At 43.8% G+C, this 22,372-nt stretch overlaps 1 long non-coding RNA gene across 2 annotated transcripts in view; it reads left to right on the top strand.

Moving 5' to 3' along the window:
• LOC114116191 (uncharacterized) overlaps window positions 1-22,372 on the top strand; it is a 112,848-nt gene that overhangs the window by 81,066 nt on the left and 9,410 nt on the right. For both annotated transcript variants that reach the window (XR_009601613.1, XR_006060602.1), the window contains one exon: window positions 7,665-7,800. This is a non-coding gene — a long non-coding RNA (uncharacterized LOC114116191). The remainder of the gene's footprint in view (window positions 1-7,664; window positions 7,801-22,372) is intronic.

Raw genomic sequence — 22,372 nt, 5'->3', positions numbered from 1 at the left:
AGGGGATGACACAGGATGAGATGGTTGGATGGCATCACTGACTACAAGGACATGAGTTTGGGTAAACTCCAGGAGTTGGATAGGGAGGCCTGGCATGCTCAGGGTTGCAAAGAGTCAGACATGACTGAGCAACAGAACTGAACTGAACTGAACTGAACGTAACTTACTCTGCCCAGCATTATTACATCTCAGCCAGGAAAATCACCTTCCATTTAGGAAGCGCTGAAGTGTATGGTCACTATCATAGGTTATGTACTAATGCGTTGGAATGAGGAGATTCTCTCTTTTTGTTTAATGCTTTGGAATGAGGAGATTATCTCTTTTTGTCTTATGATCTGGAAGCCTGTATCAAGTGTAATTAGGATTGTACATGTGTTGCATCTAGTGGCCTCACCAATGTCCAAAGTGGATTGTGTTTCTAACCCATCACCAGTGTGTTGCTTAATATGATTCTTTGGTATTCAGTTCAGTTCAGTTCAGTTGCTCAGTCATGTCTGACTCTTTGCTACCCCATGAATGGTAGGATGCCAGGCTTCCCTGTTCATCACCAACTCCTGGAGTCCACCCAAACCCATGTCCGTTGAGTCGGTGATGCCATCCAACCATCTCATCCTCTGTCATCCCCTTCTCCTCCTGCTCTCAATCTTTCCCAGAATCAGGGTCTTTTCCAATGGTCAGCTCTTCACATCAGGGCGCCAAAGTATTGGAGTTTCAGCTTCAACATCAGTCCTCCCAATGAACACCCAGGACTGATCTCCTTTAGGATGGACTGGTTGGATCCCCTTGCAGTCCAAGGGACTCTCAAGAGTCTTCTCCAACACCACAGTTCAAAAGCATCAATTCTTCGGTGCTCAGCTTTCTTCACAGTCCAACTCTCACATCCATACATGACTACTGGAAAACCATAGCCTTGACTAGACGGACCTTTGTTGGCAAAGTAAAGTCTCTGCTTTTTAATATGCTGTCTAGGTTGGTCATAACTTTCCTTCCAAGGAGTAAGTCTTTTAATTTCATGGCTGCAATCACCAGTGATTTTGGAGCCCAGAAAAATAAAGTCTTGTTTGCCCCTAAACAGTGGGAAGACTGAGGCCTAGTCTGACAAAGTGTGGGGGCCGGTGAGAGACCTGAATTAGCTAAGAAGTGATTGTTTCTCCCCCACAGAGTCCACCCCAAGTATCTAGCTATATGAGTAAATGACTTTATAGGGATTAATTTTATTCTGTATACAATGGAATGAGCTTTCAATTTTATTTTGATTTTGGTTTAATTTCTGTGTAAAAGCATATGTGTAGGAATAATTTCCATTATAGTATATCATAGACCTCATACCTTCTTCAGGGATTTTAATAATGCTTTTCCAAATAGGAAGTCAGGGTTCTCTCTGTGCCCCATCCTCTGCTCCCACTGTGTTCACTTTCTTGCATGTTGCACATTTAAGATTAAGGTATTTTAGTTTTCCTTCAAACAATGATTTTGCAGTATTAAACACAGCCTCATAACTTTCGGCCTAGTATTTGTGTAGATGGCTCTGCAGTGCTTTTAAAATTACTTAATTAAAATTCTAGAATGATACAATTCCAGTGGGTTACATTAGTCTTACTTTTACCTTCCTCAATCAGTGTTCTCTTATAGCATATTTCTTTGCTAGAATTATTGGAGATGACTGCAGCCCAGCAGACTGCTTAACTATTCTCATTATTTAAGAAAACACTAAATTAATTTAAAGTGTTCGTTGTTAAGCACAAAGATGTTAAACTCAGCTTGATATTGATGCAATGTCTCTCTGCTCCAAGGATGTAGCTAACTTATGCTCAAAAAGCCTTTTGGGAAAGACTTCAGTTTCCTGAGATTTTCTATCCATCTTTTCTTTCTTTCTGTTTTCTTTGAACTGAAATTATTCCATCAGTTAGCCACCGAGTCTGATTTTATAATCTGCTTTCAGTTCAACAGGAGGGAACCAAAGATGTACACACTCTTTTCCCTTTATGCCCAGGATGCAGTAAGATTAGCAGAACACAGTTCATTGCCTGGGCATGCAAGTGTTGCCGTGCACAGGACAGACCTCCGGTGCTTCCACTTTCCTCCCCCTCTTAGTGACAGAAAACCCATTGGACTCCAGCAGCAGTTAAGCTCCGGCAGCCATTGGCCCCAGAACTCTACCTTCTGCCTTTCAGTAGGTAGAGGCCAGCTGAGGAGGTGGCCAATCGGGCGGTCTGTATCCAGGAGAATGTGGCACAGTTAGCTATTTAAATCCATCCAGGATGATGTCAGCAAGCAGAACTGAAAGGGTTAGGAGCAAGGCTAAAGGAGAGGAGGAATCTTGTCAGGCTGCATTATTTACAGAGAGCCAGCAGAGAGGAACACACCCACTACCTGTGCCCTGAGCCAAACTCCTCGCCTCCAAACTGCTTCCTCTCAGCCTCGAGAAAGGAGGAACGGCTAAGAAAATAAGTTGACACTAAGTGAGATGGGGAGAGCTTAATTCTTACATGATTTTTTTTCAACTGGAAGAGCAGCTTTCTACTTAGATAAAAATGCACGAACTGGCTCTGGTTTGCACATTGCAGGGGTTTTACCGGAAAGCTGGTCCGACTCACACCCGCTGATAAGAGAAAAGCGTTTGTTCTTGCCTCTGGAAGTCTGTGGTCCCAATAACCCCGCGTGAAACTTGCAAAAATGGTTCTCAGCTTAGACGCCGTTTTGCAGCACGAGCAAAGTGTTCAGGCTCAGGAAATGATGCTAAAGGCATTTTGAAAAATGTAAGATGGGCCTGACACAGCGCTGGCACAGGATACATGACGGAAGCGGCGTGGTGAATGGTGATAACGGCCCCTGGGGCCTGGCAGGGAGCTGGTTTCACACTCCAGTTGCAACCCCCCACAACCCCCCCTGCGGCAGGAGCCTCCTCAGACTTCAGGGTGAGAGCGGAAATCTGGCCAAGCCCCTGGGGGACTCGGGCAGAGGGATAGGCCATAAGGAAGGAGGGTGAGGCTCATGAGAGCACCTCTCGTCAGCCAGGACTTGACAATCTACCTGTGCACACATCACGCAGCTAAAAAATTTTTTTCACTTTTGGTTGTTCTAAGCCCTGCTCACTCCTGCTTTTCCAAAGCACCTCCGGTAGACAAGAGGCTTGCAGCATTTTCCCTTAGGGTCTCTCAGGGAGAGGCCATGCCATGTCACTTACACAGGTGCTCAGTAAGAATTAGATGGCGAGGACACACTGATTACTGCTAATAAGGGGGTAAGTTAATAATGGCGAGATGCCTGTTTCCGGGCAAATCCACCCAGTGCTATGGGACCTGCAGCTGATCTGCTTAAGAGGGTGGCCTTTCTTCCAGATGGCCGTGCCCTTTGTGTCAGGGAAGGGCTTTCCTTCCAAGTCTGGTGCTCCAGAGTTGCAATGCAGATTAGGGATCCGTTTTAACTTGCCACTCTTGAAAAATAAACATTCTGGGCACAAGAAAGGGAGCTTTTCAACCCCAACAGTATTCTGCATGTTTGAGTACTTGTGGCAAGGCCCTCTCTAAGATAATGAGCAAGTGCTCCCAGCACTTGAGTGTTATTCCAGGCTTCCACCCCAGCATTGTTCCAGTGGCTCTCTTCTTCAGGATGAACTGTCCTTCATTAGTAACTGTAGAGCGAGGAGGGGAGACCTTGATGATGATATGAATTTTGAGCAATTATATTTGGTTTGTGTTTCTCTTGCAAAACTCTTCCTTTAAGGCGTAAGCAAGGATGTATTAATATCTCTTTGCCATTTTGTTTCCCTAATGTTGTTACTGCTGCTATAATTTTAACAAGTACGAGAAGGCAAACTGTATGAAGACCTCTTTAGCCAACAAATTCTGCATGAATTCTGAAGAGATCAGTAAATTTAAATGATAGAGGAGAATCAGTATAGGTAACGAAATGATGGAGATGAAAGAGAGTATAATTCTATGATATTGCAAAATCCACAGACATTATCTCATCTCCTCCAAGCACGCCCAGGCACAGAGAGATAAAAATCTTCATCTCTAGATAGGCACAATTCCTGCTTCGAGGTACTCAAAATCTAGTGAAGGAAGCAGATGTGTATACAAGTAACTGTAAGACAAGGCACATATGTGGCAAAAGTGTAAATAAAATGCAACAAGAAAGGTGAAGAAACAATGATTCATTCCAGGGGTGAGGCCTCTGAGTGGACCTGAGGAATGAGGAGGATTTCAGCATGCAGAATGGGGGATACTGCATGTGAAACTCTGCAGCCTTCAAAAAAGAAAACTGAGTCTATATGAAGAAATAGCACAAACTGTCCAATATATACTACATAAAAAGAGGTCACTCAGCAATGTACTTAGAATTAGGGTTTAAAATATATATATACACATAATATATATATATATGTATATGTGCATAGTAGTTGAACATTTACGCTCTAAGAGCAGACTAGATTAAAATCTAAGCTTAGTACTTTCAGTGGATTGTGTTATTGTTAAAAATATTTTCTGAGCCTTCCTGGGGGAAGGTTATTCTCTTCTGTTCATTGATACCAGGCTGGTCCTGTGACCTGCTTTGGCCAATGAAATGAGAGCAAAATCAAGACGTGTGTCTTCTGAGTAGATGCTTTAAGAGTCATCATTGGCTTCATCTGTGTTCTCTTTTCTCTGTATTCCAGTGATCAGCTAAGCACCACATAGAGGTGCTCCTTTGGCTTCAGCCTGGGTCCTGGGATGAAGACAGCAGGGAGCCAAGCCAACTGTGGTTGACAGGGCTCATTAGCATAAGCAAGAAACAAACCTTTGTTAGTGTCAGACACTGAGCTATCAAAGATGCTGTTACTATAGCCATCACTCAGTCTGGGTTGACTATAGACATCTGACAACCAATGGGATCTTATTTAACTTCTTTAAATCTCAGTTTCCTTATCTATGAAATGGGAATAATAATAGTACCTACCTCAGGGGGATAATTCGGAGAAGGCAATGGCACCCCACTCCAGTACTCTTGCCTGGAAAATCCCATGGACGGGGGAGCCTGGTAGGCTGCAGTCCATGGGTTCATGAAGAGTCAGACAGGACTGAGCGACTTCACTTTTGCTTTTTACTTTCATGCATTGGAGAAGGAAATGGCAACCCACTCCAGTGTTCTTGCCTGGAGAATCCCAGGGACGGGGGAGCCTGGTGGGCTGCCGTCTATGGGGTTGCACAGAGTCGGACATGACTGAAGTGACTTAGCATGCAAGCAAGCAGGGGGATGATTATGAGTTTAAAAAGAGTTAACTTTAAATCACATTGCATGATGTTCAGTTTATGATATGAAGTTACTGTTAGTTATCTTTAAATACATACAGAAAAATGTCTGGAGGAATCTACACCAAACTGTTAAACAACAGTTCTCTCTCAAGTGTGAGATTCAAGATGACTTTTATTTTTTATTTCACTTATTTATTTAATCAAGTTGTTTATAATGAGCATATATTATTTTAGTAATCATAAAAACTAGATATTTCTACTTTGGAAAAATGAACCATAGCACCCTGTACATTTTTTCATCACAGTGATAACTACACCACAGTTGGCTCCTTGAAGGAAAGGGCTAGGTGCACTGCCCTTGTGTGACTAGGGCGTGGCCTACTAAATGCTGCCCCAAGATAAGTGCTCAACACACATTTACACAAGTGTAGTTTATCACTGTTCCTTATCTGAATAGCTGGACGGGTGGCAGCTAATGACCTATTATTTCTGAGATGAGAAACACAAAAGAAGTATAAGCTCAGAATATGTGCATTCTGAATTTCTCATAGATGTATTAATTGGACACTGGGAATATGTATTTGAAGATCAGAGATGGGGATAAAAAAAACTCCTCTAAATAGAGGTGATTAGTTGAATATGTAGATGTAGAATGGGAACATGGGCTTTTGGGTTCATCCTGATGCCCACTTGTCCCCTGCAAGACCAAGTCCAAATATTTTTGCCAACAGCACTCATTCCACAGTTATTTACTGAACACCTACCACATCCAGGCACTACCGGATGGTACAGAGTGAGTAACAAATGTTCAAATGTCTCTGCCCTCGAGTAGTCTATGTTTTATGGTGAGAGGTAGACAGTACTAACAGTGAAAAACATATGTGAAATAGAGAGTATCCTATTGTATTAAAGAGGAAAAACATGGAAGGGGAAAGGGAACACTGGGCGTTGCCATTTTCGACAGGGTACGTCAAGCTAAGCCTTGTTAAAGACATTATATTTGGGCATAAGACCTTAAGGAGGTACCTGGGAACTCAGACTCCTGGAAGCGTGCTGCAGGTAGAGGGGACAGTGAGGGCAGAGGCCTCGAGGTGGGAACACGCTTGTGTGTGGAGGAATAGCATGCGGCAGGATGAGTAAGGGGGCCAGGGGCGGAGGAGTTCAGGGAGATGACGAGAGGTAGGCAGGGGGTGGTCGCAGGCCACGTGAGGCCTCATCAGCAGACTGTTGGAGGAACTCTGACCTTTATTCTAAGTGACATGGGAAGCTCCTGAAGTTTGATTAGAGGAGTAAGGAACATAATCTGACTTGTGTTTTAAACTAACCGGTCTTGTTCTTGTATTCATAATGGACAGATAAAGGAGAACGGAGAAGCTGGAAGAACGTTAAGGATGTTATAGCAGTAATAGGTGTTGGGCTTTTGGGCTAGAGTGGTGGCAGTGGAGGAGATGAGAAGAGGTTGGATCCTGGACGTATTTTGCAAGTGCAGTCAACATAATATACTCATGGATTTGATGTGGCTTGTGAGAGAACACGACAGAGGATGAGACGGTTGGATGGCATCACTGACTCGATGCACATGAGTTTGAGTAAGCTCTGGGAGATAGTGAAGGACAGGGAAGCCTCGCATGCTGCAGTCCATGGGGTCACAAAGAGTCCGACATGACTGAGTGACTTAACTAACTAACTAACTAACTATGAGAGAAAGAGAAACAAGGATAGCACCATGGTTTGGGGCATAAGCAACAGGATGGAGCTGCTGAGAGGGGCAGACTTCAGGAGAGTGGTTTTGGGTAGGAATTTAGGAGCTCAGTTTTAGACATGCTAATCTTGAGATGCCTTTAGATACCCAAGTGCTTAGACCTCCAGTAGGTGGTTGGCTGTGAGATACTGGAGTTCAGGGAAGTGACCCAGGATGAATACATACACGGGTGAGTTCTCAGCAGATCAATTGCACTTTGATTGTGAGAATGGATGAGATCACATAGGAGAAAGTGCAGGGAGAAAAGGGGGCTGGAGCCTGAGCCCCAGAGCCCCTCACACTCTACAGCAGGGGAGAAAAAGACTGGCCAGCAAAGGAGCATGAATGAGTGGTTGGCAAGGGAGGAGGCGAAGCAGGAGTGAGCTGTGTCCCAGAGTGTTTCCAGGGAGAGGAGCTGCTACAACAGGGCTAAGGGCATTGAGGACTAAGACGCATCCATTGGATTTCTCCGGGTCAAGTCACAGGTGACCAGACAAGAGTGTGGTGGTGGGAGGGGGGGGGGGGGGGGGGGTTGACTGAAGGAGGTTCAAAAGAGAGTTCGAAGAGAGGAATCAGAGTGTAAACCACTGATGGAGAGAATTTTGCTGCAAAGGAGAGTAGGAGACACGGAGCTGGAGAGAAAGATGAGTCCAGAAAGGTGTTTTCTTTCTTTTCTCTTTTTAAAGGTGGGAGAAATGGCAGTGGTTCATATCCCGCAGCACCCAGCCCATCACACTCATTTGATAAGCATTTGTTGAACAGAAACGAACAGATCTAAGGATAAGACATGGACAAGTATGAGTCATCCGTGAATGATGTCAAGTAAGTGAAATTCCAATGCTTCTTATAAGAGATTGAACGTTAGCACTTGGAGACTGTGGTCATGGGAGTTCCTTTATCATCTTCCTGTACTTAAGACACTGCTTTTTAACACAGGGTCAAAATTTACGTTTAAGTAGAAACTTTGGGTTGATATTTTTTAGGTGCCCACACATATAGAGAAGAAAATAGCTGTGATCTGTATTTCCATTATGCATAATTAATTACTATTAACAATGTGGGCATATTTGTTTCCAGCCTTTTCATTCAATACTCAGTTTTTAAAACCTACACTGTGGAATTATGTGAAAAAAAATATGATGTATGTCACTGTGTGTGTGCACCATATGAACTCACACATACATACTTGCTCAAACAGTTGTGGCTTTTTGCTTGCTCTTTCCCGGAGTTTCCAAATTGGGAGGTGCTATGTTACAAACTGCTCTGGCAATAATGGAATCACGAAGCAGTGATGTCACATGTATGTATACAGAATGCACTGGCCAAATAATACATTTTTAAGCATAAAAACTGTAAGTAACCTGTGCACACAGGAAAAAACTCTAATGTGACCCTTCTGGTCTATAGTCCTCCAGCTTTTCTCTCCAGACACAACTAGCATTGCCAGTTCCTTGTGACTGCTTCCAGAAATCGTATTTGCATATGCAAATGTATATTTTCGATTTTCTTACACAGATGGTAGCATATTGTGTATATGGTTTAGTACTTAAGCACAGGGTTTTGAAAATTTTGGAAGAGCTTCTTGATAATAAGTTTTCTTTCTTTTTTTAATTTCAGTTTTGTTGAGGTATAGTTGACATACAAAAATAGTAAGCTTTCTGCATGTGCAAATAAGCAACCACGATCTTCCCTCTTGCCTAGTCTCAGACAATTAACTTGGGAGGGGGGTCAAAAAATGTTTTATACTAGCGAGACAAGTCCCTTCAGATCACACTACCCCACGTCAGTACCGAACGGTTTGTTCTCACTCTCTCTGGTTGAACTTACTTCAAAGCCCACAAGAAAACCCTTTATATTTTTGGTAACCAAACCAAAGTCCTATAGAATACAACAAAACCAAACAGAGGGAAATTGGGTCTCAGCTTAGAATACAGCTGGGCAAGCCCACATTTAGTTGCTGGAATACCAACCAACCCGGAGGGTCCAACTAAATTTAGCTTGGACCCTCAAACACTGTTCAGCTCCAAAGTCAACATCCCTATTCCCCACATGGAGAATTCTACCCATCTCTGAAACTGGTAGAGGAGAAGAAACAACCCTGCTCGTCCAAAATGCTGACTTTGCAAAGATCATACCAGTCGTGCTGGTATGATTTAATTGGCTGTAAAAGGTTTGATTTATAGCCAATCAATAGGCAAACAGTGTGATTTGTTGCTGGGGGAATACAGAGCACAGGGACCAGGGTGACGCCAAACAGTGGGAAAGGTTAATTAACACTGTGGAGTTCATTTAAAATTTTCTTTAGGAAGGCGAGGAGAATAAACTAGAACTATAAGTGCATCTCATGCTCCAGGCTAGCCTGAAGGAAAACAGAAGGTGAGCAGCTCAGCTCCACTAGTCCTTCCTCTGCGGCCTCCTCACATGCCCTCTCTGGACCCCACGGGAGGACTGCCAAGGACAGAGAGCCCCATGCTGGGGCTCAGTCTGGGCCTTACGATGAGGTCAGCCTCAGTTTCCTGGTTTGTTCAAGTGGCAAGGTTGGCATAGATGAACCACCCCAGGCCTGGAATTCTTGGTGATTTGGGCCTCCTACAACTACCTGCCTAGCAGCCCAGAGCTCTCTACACCCTCTACCCTCATGCTCTGGAAGCCCAAGTAGAGAGGGACACACTGGGCCCTAGTGGCTCAAGATGTGTTAAAAATATAACTTGATAAGAGGGGAGCATTAGGACCCTGAGAGAGCCCTGCATCCACCCTGATCCTGAAGACGGCAGGGCCCTGGTGCCAGGGAAGGCCTGACAGCCCACACACAGAATCCCAGGTGGGCACCAGGTCTCCCCTAGGAGAGGCACATGACGTACTTTGTGGAGAATAAATGAGACGAGGTTGCCAAGTGTAGCCTAGGCAGTGCCAGGGCATGACTGCAGTGAGCAGCAGGACTTCTGATAGGCTCACGGAGCTCACGAGTGCAACTTGATATCTGTCGTGGTCCTGGTGAGGCCCCTACCCACTGGATGGTGGTGAAGAGAAGCCAGATTGAGTCTAATCAGTTTAGACTTTGATGCAATGATTACTACACTCTCTTTAGGGCGATGTCTGTCTCCATTTTGCTCAATCTTTCAAGCTTCCATCCCATCCCCGTTCTCTGCTCCTCTCTTAGAAGAATGGGTGGCAGCAGAGTCCTTTTAAGATCTCATGACAGTTGGGAGTGAGATGGGCCCCTGGCCTTGTGCTGGTCCATATGTGTGTATACTCTCTGTGACCCCTAAACTGTGGTCAGGCTGGTTTGGTGTTTTACTGGTCTCAGTTGCCTATGAATTCATGGTGTGTTCTTTCTCAGCCTATTTGTAGACCTGTGGCCCCTTCCTGTGGATCTGGGCTCCCCTTGCCACTCTCTGTCATCACAGACCCCCCTGGATCCCTGCCACCCTCTCCTCAGGGCCCTGGCCAAGTTGCCTCCCACAGCAGCAAATTGGGGGCCACACTGGGGCCCTGGCAGCTCTCCTGGCTTGGAATGGGGGGCAAAAAGGTGTTCCAGAAGCAAGCTTGACCCTTTCTCTGCATGTACCTTTAGCATCCTGGAGGTGGGGTACAGGGGTAGACATCCCCCCCCCCAAGACAGCATGCTGCTTCTTCAGCCCCTGGCACAAACGGGGGAAGTCCCCATGGTGTGCACCGTGATTCCATAGTCTCACAGGCCCGCCTCAGCCTCAGCTTTGTTCTTAGTGGTGGTGTGGCTTGGGGCAGGGCCCTGACCGCTGCCTAACCAGGAGGAGAATACCCGCCTCAGAGGATGTGCTGACAGTCGATGAGATTTTCTGTAAAGCAAACAGCTCTTTTCTGAGGGAGGATCCTAGTGTGTAGAGGACAGAAGTGTCCTTCGCTACTGAAGCAGGAGTGGTAGGATTCCTCCCTGAGAATTCTCACCTAGACCCTGCCCCTTCCCCATGCCGCGCTGGATCCGGGCCTGTGCCCAGTTTCTGCTTTTTCTGAGTCTGTTTATCAATGTTTCAGTGACTGAAATACCACTCTGTGATTTGACCAACAAGTCATTTTTAAAAATAGCAATTTGGGGAACTTCCCTGGTGGTCTAATTGTTAGGACTCGGTGCTTTTACTGTTGTGGCCTGGGTTCAGTTCCTGGTCAGGAGGCACAGTGGGGCCAGGAGAAAAAGGGGAATATCTAAAAAAGCGGAATTCCTAGGAACAGAGAGTTTATGTTTGTTGCTCAGCCATGTCTGACTCTTTGTGGCTGCATGGACTGCCAGGGTCTTCTGTCCATGGGATTCTTCTTCTCCAGGGGATTTTCCCAACCCAGGGATTGAACTTGGGTCTCCTGTATTGCAGGCAGATTCTTTACTGGCTGAGCCACCAGGGAAACCCAGAGATTATGTCACCTCAGTTAACAAACCTCCTGGAGATGAAGTCAATCTATACATTTATCGGCTGACATTACAATAAAGGGGGTTGTTTCCTCTCTGGGCTAGGGGGCAGCTTGTGGAGGCAGGGCTAAATGCACCCAGAAATTTCATGTCATCTGCAAACAGGGAACTGGTTATGGGGCCTCTGTCAGGAAAATGATGAAGAAATTTGAAACCAACCTGCAGGCCAAGCGCACTTGCTTCTTCTATAGCAAAACCAAAGTGAAGAGATGAGCTGGTGGGGTCACTGTGCAGTCAGCCATCAGATGACTGAAGAGGATGAAGGACCTACTGGAAACATTGATACCTGCAACAAGTGGGTGAATTTATATATTCAAGAAGAGAAAGTTTGTGTGACCCTGCACTTCTCCCCTAGGCCAACCCCGGGCAGAGCATATGTTGTCTTGGGCCCACTGAGGGTAACAGGATGACTCCCCAAAGTCAAGATGCCTTCCAGGTCCATCTTCCATCACAGAGTCTCCACTTAACAAGCTTTTCTCTCTCTCTCTTTCTCTCTCCTTCTCCATAGCTCACCTCTGATCAATGTCCAGTTCCCTGTAACTGCTTTTGGCTATAGTGAAGGTTAAGGTAATCAGTCTTTTCATAGAAAGTGTTACCCTGCCAATCTTTCATTTCAAGACTTCTGTCATTAACTGGAATGAAAGGCTGTCTCTCTCTTTAACAGGATTTCAGGTCTCTGTAGATAGGGGAGGAGATGTCCATTCATTCTCAGGGCAATGGTCCTGGGTCAGTAGGTGCTCCTGGAATTGTCCCAGACCTGGTGGTGATAGGTTGGCCTTTAGGGAACCCTGGATAGTGAGCCAGAGCCTGAGAGTCTTCTGCTTCCTCCAGCCTGGGAGGTCCAGCAGGATGGGGCCTGGGCCCAAGAGAGTCAATGAGACGGGGAACCTGGGCCTCTTTGCCAGCCTCTCATGTTCACTCCCTCCCTAAAGACAGCCCCACCTCCTTCCCATCTTCTCCATCTGTCCATGTCTTGCCTGCTTTAACCTGCTTGCCTGTCTTGCCTGCTGTTGCTGCTAAGTCGCTTCAGTCGTGTCCGACTCTGTGTGACCCCATAGACGGCAGCCCACCAGGCTTCTCTGTCCCTGGGATTCTCCAGGCAAGAACGCTGGAGTGGGTTGCCATGTCCTTCTCCGACCCGAGACTCCTAGACACATACATTCTCATATAAGTGACAGCATTTTCGGTCATATTTAATGATTTCTTGCTACTAACCTTCCTGGCCTTATTTCGTATACCTTACCTCCCCTTCTCCCCCAGTTTCATTTTTCCCTTTACTAATAAAATGTCTGCCAAGGAAATGCCATTGGAACCATCCTTTTTGTTAATAGAGGTATTATTTTCTAGAAAGGCCACGAGGTATTTTGGGGACATAAAATGCCACATCAATAATATGACTAGAGCAGAAGGGTTGACTTGAGAATAAGAACCCCAAAGAGAAATTAGAAATTTATTGTTTCCCTAGCTTTGGGGGCTGGAGCAGTGAAGGAAGCAATTTAATTAGAGGGCCATTCCTGATGGGGAATTCAGTTGTGTCAGGAAAGTTGCAGGTTAGGGGGAAAATTTGGTAAAGTCAAAGGAAGCTTGCTGTGTAACAATACTATTACAGTGTCTGCACTCTTCCTGGAGGTGAACCCAGGCAGCTGAAATGAGAGCAGACAAGTTAAAATGTCAGGACGTTGAGCTACGGGGAACTGCCCTCCCATATGTGTTGTCTGACTTCTGGTTACTTCTCTCCATGATTCAAGTTACGAAGGTAATTTGTTGAATCCAAACAAGGCCATGGTAGGTCAAGAGCAGGCTGGCTTGTTACCAGTTTGCTGGAGTGTGAGTTGGGACTTGTGCTTTTCATTCCACTTCTTTTTTAAAACAGGTTTTATGTTTTTGTCCTAAGCCACCACAGAATCTAATCTGGAGGTATGTGGTGTCTAAATAAAATGAGATTAAAATGTCCTTGCTCTCATATTCTCCAGTTTTAAATTCTTTAGTACCCACATCCCATCCCCCTTACTGCAAAATTGAGGACAAAAGCCTTGAGCCTGAGTTCCAGGATCCATATGGTGGGCCTCAGTGGGCCTCACTGTTTCTTGCTCACTGTTCCACACAACCCTCTTCCATCTTCCATGAAGTCAGCGCCCATCTTGCTTGCCAAACCAGACCCTCTCCTGCATTCACAATGCATGTTCTTCATCATGGCACTGCTCTCATTTTGTCTAGCAATATATGAATTTATTTATCTTTCTATTTCCCCACACATACTATCTCCAAGCCCCCATGTCATAGGGTCTCAGAGGGCAAGAACTGGGGTTATTTATCTCTGCAATCCCTTGGTTCATCACCAAGTCATGTTGGACCCTTTGTGACCCCATGAACTGTCCCACTTGGCTCCTCTGTGCATGGGATTTCCTAGGCAAGAACACTGGAGTGGGTTGCTATTTCCTTCACCAGAGGCAATCCCCTGGGTGCTGCGAATAGTATCTTGAACATAGTTAAGATGATAGATATGTGTTTGTTAGTGGTGGGCCAGAAATATTTTATTAAGGACATTATGAAGATAGTTGTACCTAAAAACCAATCATGGGAGTTATCTGTGCTAATTGTTTGAGCCAGAGACAGTGGGAATTCCACAGCCTACCAGATAAGCCCACTTTTAAACTGAATCACTTTTAGAACAAAGCTTTCATTGTTTTTAAACTGAAGGACAATGCTTCTGCAAATTTTAAAATTTTTCTCCAATTTCAACTTCCGTTAAGTTAAAGAAAACCTAGTTGACCCTTTATAAGCTTGGAGAGAGATATTAAGTAAGTTTTTTGTTTTTTTTTTGTTTTTTTAAGAAAGGCTAGTAAGCAATTGGGTCTCAATAGGAAGGAATCAAAAAGAAGAAAAAGACTTGGCTTTGAGATGGGCACAGGAAAAACTGTTTTCCTACGTAAAAGCAAGACTCATGCCTTGCTCAATAACTCATTTGACAAAGGACACCAAACAGCTCTAACTCTTCTTGCCAAGTAATGTTGTGCACTCTTGCTATTAAAAGACAATCTAAAGAGGCCTTATTTATTTCCCCCACCTTACTCCCCAAAGGAATTGAGTCAACTTTATACAAATGCACAATATATCAAACTAAGAACAAACAGAGAGGGCAAAAGGAAAATAAAAGTGGAATAATAAGATAGATAAGGATAAAGTTAGTATGCAGAAATACATGTCAGGAATTCTTGAACTTTTGTGTTTGGACTGAGTTTCCTGGGGATGCAGGCAAAGAAGAGAACACAATTGACAGGTTTCAGAGTGTGTTTAAAATCAAGGCCTGCTTCCTTAGTGTCTGCATACCAGATACCGCACCCCACCTCTCTATGGCTTTCTTCACTGGGGTTAGTCCTTCTGGTGTCCACCGTGGAGTGCCACATGGGTCTGAAACCATAGGATAGGGAGGAGCCCTCAGTTTAGCCTGTGGATCAACTGTCTGTAAGCACAATGCCCATTTGTTTCAAGAGTCCACCCAGTGAGGATGAGAAAGATAAATCAGAAGGAGACGAACTCATTCTTTGCACTGGCATCGCATGCAGGGTTTTCAGTGGTGATCAGACTTATGAGGGTTGTCTCCAAAAAGACCCTAGAAAAGTTCAAAGAGGCAAAAGAGTCTTTAACATCTTCTTGACAATTAACATCTTTCCTCTTTCTGCCCTCCAGAAGCCATGATATTCTCTGCTGCCTGCTTTCCCCAGAGTTCCCTGCCAAGTGCCCTGGCTTCACAACTGCCTCTCTTTCTTTTCCAAAGGGAAAAAAGAAAGATGACACACTTCTCGCTCAGATAGCCATTAGGAGGAAAGTCACACAAGTAAAATAATTAATACATTGATGTGCATGACGGGTATATACACCACCCAGGAATAGGTTGTATTTTTTTAAGAATGACTTTTTAACCCACTTAAAACTCTAATTAACTGACAAGAAGGTTGATTGATTAACAGATTGTGCATGCAAAGCAGAGCTAGAGCTTTTGAAACAATGACACTTTCTTTATATGTCTTGCATCATCCATCAAAAGCAAAAGATTTAGCAACTTGAGCTCCAACTTCTAAAAACTGACTACTGTTGCCCTAATGATACGTGAAACATGTTGGAGTCACTAAAGCAGTTACCTCACTGCTGCTGCTGCTGCTAAGTCGCTTCAGTCGTGTCCGACTCTGTGCAACCCCATAGATGGCAGCCCACCAGGCTGCCCCGTCCTTGGGATTCTCCAGGCAAGAACACTGGAGTGGGTTGCCGTTTCCTTCTCCAATGCATGAAAGTGAAAAGTGAAAGAGAAGTCGCTCAGTCGTGTTTGACTCTTAGCGACCCCATGGACTGCAGCCCACCAGGCTCCTCCATCCATGGGATTTTCCAGGCAAGAGTACTGCGCTTGTCTTAATTGATAAAGGGGAATAACAACAGAAGTTACTTCAGGGAATTTGGACATGAACGTAATAGGAGCACTTTTTCTCCCCTCTTTTCCTATTAGTCACCCTCCCTCCCTCATCCCTTCTTCAAATGTAAACCTGAAAAGTAACTGGTTTCATGCTTGAAACTGTATGTCCTCAAAAGCAATCTTCTTCCCACCCTGCCTGAAGTTGCTTTGTTTCTGGACAGTATACAGTGTCTGCTCATTATCACTCTACTGTCCCACTTCCATGCACATCTCTCTGATTGTTACTGTCCCATAACTAAGGCTATAAGCCTGGTGGTTGGCTAACTGTGCCAAGGGCCTACCTGTGGAGGACTCACTGCTAACACTCGAGAGGTAGATGGGCATGGCCCACCTGCCCTGGACTGCTTTGTCCTACATCAGTCGTCAGTGAGGGCAGGACTGTCAACAGCAATCGTCAAGGGACAACACCTTGTGGATGAAGATACCTGTGCGTGGGGGGGTAGGGGTGTATGTGTATGTGTGTGTGCTAAGTCACTTCAGTCATGTTCCACTCTTTGCAACCCTATAGACTGAGCCTGCCAGGCTCCTCTGTCTATGGGATTTTTCAGGCAAGAATACTGGAGTGGGTTGCTACACCCTCCTCTAGGGGATCTTCCCAACCCAGGGATGGAATCTGTATCTCTTACATCTCCTGCAATGGCAGGTGGGTTTTTTACAACTAGCACCACCTGGGAAGCCCATGTATATGTATACGTGTGTGTGCGCGTGTGTGTGCATGTGTGTGTGTGTGTGTGTGTATTCATTCTGTGCAATTTTTGGTATTGAGGTCCACATCATGCTTTACTTTTCTCTATGTATAGCTAGGTTCGTTATGAGCATTTGGGTGAATTTTTAGTTTCTCAAGAAATAATTTCCAATATTTTTAATATATTTTAAAATAATAGCTAATAGTAACAGTATTTTGGTTGGGCAAACCTTTCCAAATTTGGGGAAATTTTTAATAAAAATGACTATTAGAAAACACCAAAGAATAACCAAAAACTGAGAGAAACCAGACAAGAATCTACCTGAGTGAGATTTGCTATTTGCAGCAGCTTTTTGCTTTTGATAACTTCCCAACCTCTGGACAGCTTAGAGGCAGCAAAAATTCACAGTCTTGCTGGATTAAAGAGTCAGATGCAGAGTTTGGTATAGGATGCCATCATATATCCATCAGAATGGCTAAAATTTAAAAGATTTATAAAGCTAAATGTTAATGAGAATATAGAGTAACTGGAATTCTCATATGTTGTTGTATGTAGCTGGATATATGTGGGACTTTAAAATGGTACAACCATTTTGGAAAATGGCTTGACAGTATCATACTATTAATATCAAGCTATACTTGGACTTAGCAATTTATCTAAAAGAAATGAAAACACACACACACACACACACACACACACACACACACACACACACACACACACAACGGTTGTTTGAGACTGTTCATAGCAGCTTTTTTTTTCCAATAGCCAAAAGCTGGCTTCCCAGGTTGTGCTAGTGGTAAAGAACCCACTTGCCAGTGTAGAAGGTGCAAAAGATTTGGGTTTGATCCCTGGGTTGGGAAGATCCCCTGGAGGAGGAAATGACAACCCACTCCAGTATTCTTGCCTGGAGAATCCCACGGCCAGAGGAGCCTGGGGGCTACTGTCTACAGGGGCAAAGGATGGGCCACAACTGAAGTGAAGCAAGCAAGCAGAAGATGGAGGCAACTCACTGTCCACCACCCAGATAGTAAGATACCATCTAACAATGGTTCTTCCACCGTAAGAGCCAGTGTTCTCACAATGGGATACTACACAACAATAAACACAAAGGAATTACTCAGCAAAATGGATGAGTCTCACAAATAGTATGCTGAATAACAGAAGGCAGATCCAAAGGAGTATCGTTTTATATGTGAAGTTCTAGAGCAGGCAAAAATAATCACAAGTTAAAAAATAAAAACAGCGGCTTGTCTCTGAATGGGAGTAAGAGGAGACACAGGGGAAATTTCTGGGGAGATGAAAATGTTCTATATTGTGATAGGGACATTGATTATGTGTGAGCATTCATTTGCCACAATTGCACAATGAAAAATTGTATATTTTAGTGTGTAGAAATTACCTAAAAGAATGAATGAAAATAATTGTAATGAAGTATGTATGTGGGGAGTAGAGAAACAGATGAAACAAAGCTGTTTAAGCTGGAGGTTGGGTACATGGGGGCTCATTTTCTGTTCATTTTGTATACATTGGAAATTTTACAAAATAGAAGTTTAAAAATATAATAGTATACAATTCCTTTTGACTACAGCAAGACCCACTGAACATTATGTAGTATTTTTAATTAGCTGGAGGTTAAAACGAGAAGTTAACTGGCTTTGCTCATGAATGTGTTTCTCTTTATTTCTTGGATCATTTTCATCTGTTTCAGTGTTCAAAAATAGAAGAGAGGTCATCACTGTAGTGCGGTCTCAGTATTAAACTTTATTACTAACATTTCCTCAGAGAGCAGACTAAAGAAGGCTAATTTTATCAGAAAATTAACAACCGCTCATGTTAGCAAGTTGTATAAGAATATGTTTGATAAACTCCAGCATTAAATTGGCTAATTTTTTTTAATTCTGCTAAATTATACACTTAAAAATGGTTAGGATACTATGTGTTTTTACAATTAAAAATTTTTATGTAAGCAAAAATGTTGCAGATGAAGAGATAAAGTGGTTTTCTTTTTCTTCCACATACTCAATATTTATTTCTCTTGCCCTTGGATGTCACATGGTACTCATTACAGTTCCGGGAAGTGAAACACTTTTTAAAATATTTCAAATAATTGTCCTCAGGTTCCCAACAAGCAAGATCCAGGATACCAATATTCCCTGAAATTTATAAACAGAAATACTTCATGAACCATTTCTTCATGTGTAAACTTTGTGATGAGTTTAATTTTAGCAGCTTGTTTATATCAATCTTTTTATTTCATAATTTAAACTCCCAATTTGGGGGTGGAGGGCCAGAAGAAGAAGAAAAAAGATGGCTTTCATATGTAAAGAACCTCTCAGTATAAATTCACCGAAGCAGTCCTTAGAGGAAAAGATGGCATCGTAGCACTGCCTTTTCATAAAGTTTTAATTTGGAAGTTCTTCAAGAGTATAAGCTTTCACACTGGAATGTCTCTGGCTGGGCAGCTCGGGTAGTTTTGAAATCTCTGTTTCATGGGAACTCTGTGGTTTCTGAAACAGAACAGATATTCCTCCAGGGCAGTTTAGGGCAACCAGGCAGCGGGAAGGACTCAGCAGTCCTGGCCAGATAGTAGGGCTGGAGGGAGAGTTTTCCGGAATGAATGAATGCCTACTGTTTTCCATCATTGAGTCATTTGGTTGGAGAGGTCAGGTCTAGAGAGAAAGAATCTGATTGCCTGAGGTGAGGCCATGAGCCTGCCGCTGGCTGTTGGGGGGGTGGAGGATGGAAGTGGGGGTGGTGACAGGAAGTTTCTACCAGGAAGAACCTTCAGGAACTCCTTCAGCCTTCTCAGTGGCAGGACAGGGTGTCTCCAATTACTGAACATACTGGAGGAAATGAAATTCACAAGAGGCAAGAGGGTTTTGTTGCAGTGAGGGGACAGATGGGTCCACTTCTGAGAAGGGGAAGCTGCTCAGAATCACACATTCCCTGTCCACTTCATCTATGCTGATACATCCTCAGGGTCCTCCAGTCCAAGAAGATGGCCATGTCTTATGATCCTGATCATCCTCAGTCATCCTTGCAGCAGTGGACAGAGTGAGTCACTCAGGATACTTTGGGCTGCATGGAGAGCCTCACCTGGCTCACACAATACAGGAAAGATTATTTCACACAGCAAGTCATCCTGAGACAGGATGGCTTGGTTGAGTCAGAGGCTAAGCAATATTGTCAAGGACCCAGATGAATTCCACCTTTCTGCTTTGTCATTATAAGGGTGTCAGTCCTGGTACGGTGGCAGCAGTTCCAGTGTTCAGATCCCCACATACCACCATCCAGAGACAGAAAAAGGGCTCATTGTGTCCGTGTGTCTCTCTCTAAGAGCTAAGAAACCTTTCTCGGAAGGCCCTCAGCAGATGTCTTTTTTGTGCCTCATTGGTCAGAATTGGGTCATGTGCCTTTTGGGGCCAGTTACCATGAAGGAAAATGGCATTGCCACAACTGGCGTAATCGAGATATGAGGCCAGCCTTCCCTAAACCTTGTGGCCACAAAGAGTAAAATCGACAACTGAAAAAAGTTGGGTGAAATTTTGCGGACACCTGTCACATTGGTGGCTCCTTATATTTGAGAAATTCCACACAGTATGAGTCCCAGATGGAAACAGAACTCTCCTTCCTGATTGGCAGGAAGGCTTGGGTGCAGGCATGTTACCTGGACTCCACCAACCAGATACACCTGCTCAAGACTTGAATTTAGAACTGAGCAAAGGCAGGAACTAGGGGCCGGCAGTTTCTTTTTTCCAATGAAGATGGGGGAACCTTTTGGGTAGACAATGCAGTTTTTAGAAACAGCTAAGTGGTAACATCTCGTGCATCACATCCATGTTACAGTGAGCAGTGGCCACAGATCTTCACTGGAGCAGTTTGGTAGTATAATTTGGGTATTTTTCCAGGTTATATAGTCTTCAAGCCTGGTTTTCCAGCCCTCCTAGGGGTCCTGTGAGCTCCCAGAGTCCATAAATAAACTCCTTTCTAGCTTAAACTAGCTGGAGATGGTGCTGTTGTTCATTACCAGGAACTCTGCAAGGAAGAAATAAAGAATAGCTATTGGGTAGACAAAACCATGTCTACTACAGTAGGGCATCAGTAGGTAATTGGGGGACTTCTTTGACGGTCCAGTGGTTAAGACTCTGCACTCCAAATGCAGGAGATTCTGGTTTGATCCCTGGTCAGGGAAATAGATCCAGTATGCTGCAACTAAGACTCAGAGCAGTCAAAAAAATAAATACTTAAAAAAAAAAGTAGGTAGTCAGCACTGCAAATTACCAGGGGGCTGGATTTTGTGGGGCTACACCCGCCTTACAGAAAATACCACATGAACAACACCCCAGGAGCTGTGCCTTGCTGCCAGATCTGGCTTCCTTTCTCAGTTGTCCTCCTTGGGATGACTTCAGGATTACTACTTTTCCTCTGGAAATCTGCTCTTACTGCCTTTCTCTTTAAGCAGTTTCAAATGGCTTCATACTCTGAGAATTCCCGTCGCCCTTCCCCGGGCCTAATGGGTAGGTGTAACTTAATACTGTGTGGAAGAAATCACAGACCAGGCTAGCCAAGTCAAGTCAAGCATAAATAAAAAGGTTAAGAAAAAAGAGATGCATGACACAGTCATACGCATGACTGTATCTCCTCTTACAAATAACCAAAAGGTAAGGAACTTTGCTTGCAATTTATTTAACATTTTTATTAAGCCAACAAATAAATTTATGGTAACATTAAGGAAACTTTCAACAGCAGAAGAAAAAAACTGCATTTACAATTCTGCCCCTCTCCCTGCCTCAGCAGAACTACTTGTGCCTCTTAACACTGTCTTATTTGCATATACCTGTGCTTTTCATTAGGGGGGGTGGTGGTGGTGCTTTAGTTGCAAAGTCGTGTCCGACTCTTGAGATCCCATGGACTGTAGCCTGTTAGGCTCCTCTGTCCATGGGATTCTCTAGGCAAGAATAGTGGAGTGGGTTGCCATTTCCTTCTCCAGAGGATCTTCCCGACCTAGAAATTGAACCCAGGTCTCCTGTACTGCAGGCAGATTCTTTACCAACTGAGCAATGAGGGAATCCCCCCATTAAGTGGGTACCTCACATTTTGCCTAATCATCAACCACCTTCAGTAGATATTTAGGAGGCTTCCAAGCTTACAAACGTTCTTATAATAATTTTGCATTAAGCAGGTGTGAAACATTGTTCTTCCGATGAATAATGCCAATCATTGAATCAGATAAACACTTTGAATGGCTTTGCCTGGCCCTGCTGATTTGCATTGCCATCAGCAGCACATATGTGGGCCATTTTTGCTCCAACATGGCCAGCAGCGAGTATGTTTAAAATATCTTATTAATTTAATAGAAGTAAAATGCAACCTTATTGCTTTTATTTTGTATATTTTAATTATTATTTAGGTTTTCCTTTGACTCTTGATTGTGAAGACTCCCTTGTTCACCGTTATCATAGAATGTTCCAAGACAGAGTCAGCACCAGGCTCCTGGGTTGTAAATGTAATAATGGTGTTCACATTATCAAGAATGTTTCAGAAAGTGCCATGTGGTTTTTTTCAGGAGCTGGTTTTAGGCAGAATTAATCCTTTTAGAGAGTTATTATATTGGATTGTCCTAGTTATGTCAAAGGATGGCCTGGGGGAGGGGATTTCTTCATTTGTTTGAACATTGCTGAACATTTAATTTCAAATTTTCTGCTTAGGGCATAATGAAAAATGTTCACTGAATTTGTGGCAATAAATGTAAACTGCATTTTTGACATTTGAAAAATTTAAAATAGGTTAATATTA

The sequence above is a fragment of the Ovis aries genome, chromosome 8 (genome assembly GCF_016772045.2).
Source record: "Ovis aries strain OAR_USU_Benz2616 breed Rambouillet chromosome 8, ARS-UI_Ramb_v3.0, whole genome shotgun sequence".
In the NCBI taxonomy this organism is placed as follows: domain Eukaryota; kingdom Metazoa; phylum Chordata; class Mammalia; order Artiodactyla; family Bovidae; genus Ovis; species Ovis aries.
Note: the sequence above shows the minus strand (reverse complement) of the source record. Positions and strands in the feature narration are given on the sequence as shown.